The sequence below is a fragment of the Acanthisitta chloris genome, unplaced genomic scaffold, assembly GCF_000695815.1.
Source record: "Acanthisitta chloris isolate BGI_N310 unplaced genomic scaffold, ASM69581v1 scaffold2110, whole genome shotgun sequence".
Classification (NCBI taxonomy): Eukaryota; Metazoa; Chordata; class Aves; order Passeriformes; family Acanthisittidae; genus Acanthisitta; species Acanthisitta chloris.
Window position 1 is genome coordinate 34,867 of NW_008650923.1, and position 4,847 is coordinate 39,713.

The following is a 4,847-nucleotide window of genomic DNA, read 5'->3' on the forward strand; positions in this document are numbered from 1 at the left end:
CATCCTTGCTGCCATCCCACTTGCTGCTCGCCGGCTCTGCTGCGGTGCCAGGGTTAATACTATGTGAAAGGCAAACTGGCAAATAGGGAAAGCCATCTTGGTGTGCGTCTGTGTGTGCGAGCGCTGCTGTTTCATAGGCTCTGGCAGCTGCTGCATGGCCGATGATGCTCGCTCTCTCTCTTCCCCCCTGCCTCCCTGCAGACAACTAATGAATCATTTCTAGCCGAACGCTGGCAGTGCAAACACAACCAATGCTGCTGCTGCTGCCGCCGCCGACGCTGCTGCCTTCCCCTCCAAGGCTCTGAGCTGACACAGTAGACTGCAGCTCGCTCTCGGCAATGATCTTGCTGAACATCGGAAGCACTTGATTTGAAGGTATGCTGAGATTTCACCTTTTCTAAAAATAGCTCTTTCTGTTAAATGCTTTACGGGCCAAATGAGGGTGGGAGGGCTGAAGGTTTGTGTGCGGGGAAGGGGGGGGAGAATTCTCGTTTTAGTTAGCAGGGATGCATCAGGAACTCTTATCAGAGGCAGACAAACTTTATTATTCTGCAGCGATTTGATGATGCCCTTCAGTGAATCTTTTCTTCTAGGTGCTGCTTAGAATAGCAAAATGTGTTAGCATCGTGCACGAGCGCTAGGTAAAGGGATTAAACTCTTGCTAGATTATTCCATCCTCCGTCCGACTGATGTTTAATCTGATGTCATTTTCCAGTCACTTTTCAGGTTTCCACTGAAACATACTGTATTGACAGGTTTGACAGGGCTATGTTTCTGTTCTGTATTAGTGTCTGTGGGCAAAGTTAGTAACAATACTGGCTGGCAGCTCCCCCTGCCCCCCCATGCCCAAGCATGGTGCATTTCCACCGTGTCTGTTTGCTTTGCAAATGTATATTGTCATGTCATGGCAAAGTCATCAATGTGACTGCTCCTCCACAGAGATGCTGGTAATGAAATCATATGTGGTATTTGTCTGGCATCTGATGCTAAATTAGACCAATTGCAAGTAAATACCTTATCCTTTCGCAGAAGGGAGAGATCGTCTGCAGATAGATATATATATAGATAGATATATATATGGACACACTATACATAGCAGTATTTGTGGGAAGTATGTTATGCATATGAGCATGTTTAACAGAATAATATTTTATTACATCCTATGCATGTAAATACCAGTTAATTAGCATGTGTCAGTCTGCTGTGCTCAGTAATAGAGGGAATACTGCAGGTTTTTTTATTAACCTCTTTTCAAAATTGGCTATTGCTTACAGCGTTGGGCAGGGGAGGTGTGTCCTCCCCAGAGTGATGTGATGGTCGACATTACAGCTGTACATGGTCTCAGCACAATTTGAACTGAGGAAAATTTGAGTGCATATGAAGGCTTTAGGTTTTGCTACTGCTGTCTGCTATTTTAGTGGTAAAACACTGACTGGGCTTTTTTTTTTTTTGTCCAGTGCAGGTAGTGATGCAGAGTTTCTATGTAAAATAACTCAGCAGAATAACTTATTAATGAGTCTTGACACTTCATCTAGTAAATACAGAGTCTATTCCTCAAGGGGTTGAATATATTCTGAAGAAATACTTACATTCAAAGCCATTGATTTTAACATTAAGAATTGTACCAAGTATGCAGAGACAAGGAAAGAATACTATGATTGCCATCACCAAAATACAAATAGGGACTATTACTTAGCAAGATAGAAGAGCTGCCTTAAGAAAACAGCACGAAATATTTAAACACAGACCAGGTGGTAGAGGGGAAATTATAGCATCCCTATGAATTCAAGATGATAAAAAATAGCAGCATATGTGAACTGATATGAAAGTTACTGTAGTCACTTTGTATTTCGGCTTTTTTGATCAGGAGGTGTTGCATTTTTATTAGAGCAGAGCTTTCAAGTCTGCCCAGCAGACAAATGAGGGAGGTAATTCAGATCAAATCTTACAGATGTCAGCCAGGACTCACCACTGTAGACATCCTTTGAAAGACATCTGTTACTTCTAGGACCTTAAAGGAGGGTGTTGGGTCTTTTTTTAGGTGCCTCTTGGTAATTTTTTCATCGGGTGGTTCTGGTCAGTGGCTTAGTGCAGACTATTTTCTTTTTAGTAGGGAAAAGACCTACTCTAAATGAAATCAGTGAAGTGATCATGCTGCCTGTAGACTAGAGAGCAACCCTGATTTTTTGTAGTTGCATACCTGAATGGGCTTCAGCCTGCTAAAATACAGCATGACTAGAGGCAGCGAACAGAGGTGCACTGTTATTACAAACAGCTTGATATATTTGTGTGTACCTGGAGCAGCTTTTTGAGAAATGTAGTATCTTGAATTTTCTAGAAATATAACCAAATTACAGCTTTAAAAGAGCACATGGTTTTTAGGGGTAGGAACAAAATATGGGACAGTGCAGTGCCACAGATTTCTGCATGAAAATGATCCAAATAGCTGATACATTCTACTTTGGTTAGCTGACAATTGCAAGCTCAGAAATCTTTAGCATCTCTATATGTGGCCAGTCTCATTCTCACACAAGCTAGGTATGTAATTCTGCATATACACAAAATATGCATCACTTTGAATGTCAGCTCATTCTATTTTAGAGACTTGTTAGATGTGCATAGCACTGTATTTTAGCTAGGGGTGTGATACTGAGCATGGAATGAATGTATAAGCACAACAGTGTCCATTCTGGCAATAGCTTATTACAAAAGGCTGAGCCTTGCTGGATTGCCACGAGAGAAATAAGATGCCTGTGACCACTGGATAATTAGTATCCTCTGGTATTAGGGGTTTTCCTTTTCGTGTGGCAAATGTCCCACCACATATCAGTGTTATATAGCCCAAATCACCCTGACTTTATTCTGTAATAAGAAACTAGTTGGTCATGCATCACTGTCCTGCCCTTTCCATATTTATGTTGAATGAAGCGTGGTTTGACAGTCAATGCTGTTTGTCATTTCATTGAAATTCTTTCAGGCCCTCATCACTGCTCCAAAATATGTCAGACTAGCTGAAATATCTGTTAGTCACGACTTTCTTCCTGGGACTTATTTTTGGGTTATTATTCAGCAGAAGCTTCTGACTAAAGTGGAATTTTGTATAAATTCTTTGTTTTCCCCCTCTCATAGCATTAGCTTGTGTGTCCAGTGAGCTCTCTGACAGAACTATGAGCTGTGTAGAGAACAATTCCTCTCTAGCATTTTGAAACTCCATGCATGGCTGTGAGGAACTGCAATCTATTTCAGATTGTTGGTAAAACACCTGGTGCCACTGATGATTATCTCTCTTCTGACTGTCGATGCTCTTTCTAAGCTGCCTGTCCACCACAGATGAGAATTGTCATGAAGCATTGCTGACAGCAGCATTTTCTTATTGCCATTAGGATTGAAAAATATATACCAGTATAATGATTGAAAATAGAATTGGAGTGTAGCCACAGTGCTGGAAAAACGTGTCTTCTTCAAAGCAATGTGTCATGAAACCAGTTTCTGTTGACCAATGAAACAGAGCTTTTGTCAGGCTTATTTACACAGAGTGGACTCTTGGGAAAGGGGCAGTGATACCATTGCCCTAGGAAAACAGGTTATGGTCTTCTGCACCTGCTGTTAGACACTGAAGCTTGAATGTGGTTTCTTTGCTAACTGCTAAACGACGTGTTGGGGACATGTTTATTCTGTAAAGTATGGTTGTAAAGCCACCTGTGGTTGGGATTTTGGTGAGGAAATTAGAGTGGCATAAATGCTTGTGGCCGAACGTTTGGGTTTGTGCTCGTGACGTGGTGCTTGATAAGGCAATCAGAGTGTGACTTCCAGCTCTGCCACAGATTCTGTGAATGGCCCTGAGCAAAGCATTTAGTATCTCTTGGGCTCTGTTCTCTTTCTGTAAATGGGAATAATAATGAACCCTTTCCACTACATTCTATTTATTTTATCTGCTTAGGAAATGAGATTTTCAGACCAAATACTGTTTTCTCCCTGAATCCCAACAGAGGCTTCTAGATGCTACTTATAAATCACTTGACAGTCTGCATTGTGTGTTGTTGATCTATAGAAGAATATTGCTGAGTGTCAGAAGAATCTGAATTGATTCTGAGCTTTTGGAATAACATATGATTAGGTAAACTTTCTGTTATGCTCATGGGGATGTTCAGTTTGGAGAGAAGAGCCTTGTTTCCCTGATGGGGGCAGTGGTTTGGTGGGAACATTTGCAGTGCAAATGTCAGGACAGAAGAAGTAGGACTGTAGGTTTGATCATTATTTTTTTAAAATTGTCATAAAGTTTTATATTTTCTGTTACAAACACTGGAACACTTGATTTCTAAGGCAGCAAGCATTATGTTTAATGCTGCTTAGCAAGGAGCAGCAGTGCAGGGTATTGCTATGAAGAATCAAGAGGAAGGTGTTGTGAGTATAACAGGATGGCACAGTTTCTCTTCTCTCTTCTCATCCAATACCAATTAGAAGCTATCTTCTATTTTTAATTTAAAGATCATCCCACAGCAAGCTCTTGAGTGTGATACCTTCCTTAAGGCCTGATCTGAGCAGGGTGAGCTGATGGGCAGCCAGTATGTACACCCCTTTCCTTCCATGCTCTACCTCCTCTGGGACTAGACTGATTTATTTTCTTTCACTGAGGAGCATTAATCATTCTTTCAGACAGCTTCATTAAGTTTTTACACTGGATGTGTGGGGGAAAAAAAATTACAATAATACCTCCTCTTGCCAATTTTAAAAGGAAAATAGCCTTTCTTGAGGGAGGTTAACTTGTTTAGAAAAATTCTAGATCAAGACTAAATTCCTCCAGAATAGGGAATTTAATTCTGGGACTTTATCATTTCAGCTCCTGC

The 4,847-nt window shown here is 41.0% G+C and overlaps 1 protein-coding gene across 1 annotated transcript in view; it reads left to right on the plus strand.

Annotated features, from left to right (window-relative positions):
* The first annotated feature begins 284 nt into the window (after positions 1-284).
* The window catches only part of RIMBP2 (RIMS binding protein 2), a 131,322-nt gene continuing 126,759 nt past the window's right edge, over positions 285-4,847 (plus strand). The window contains exon 1 of the mRNA XM_009070805.1: positions 285-375. The gene's annotated coding sequence lies outside the window, so the exon portion shown is untranslated. The remainder of the gene's footprint in view (positions 376-4,847) is intronic.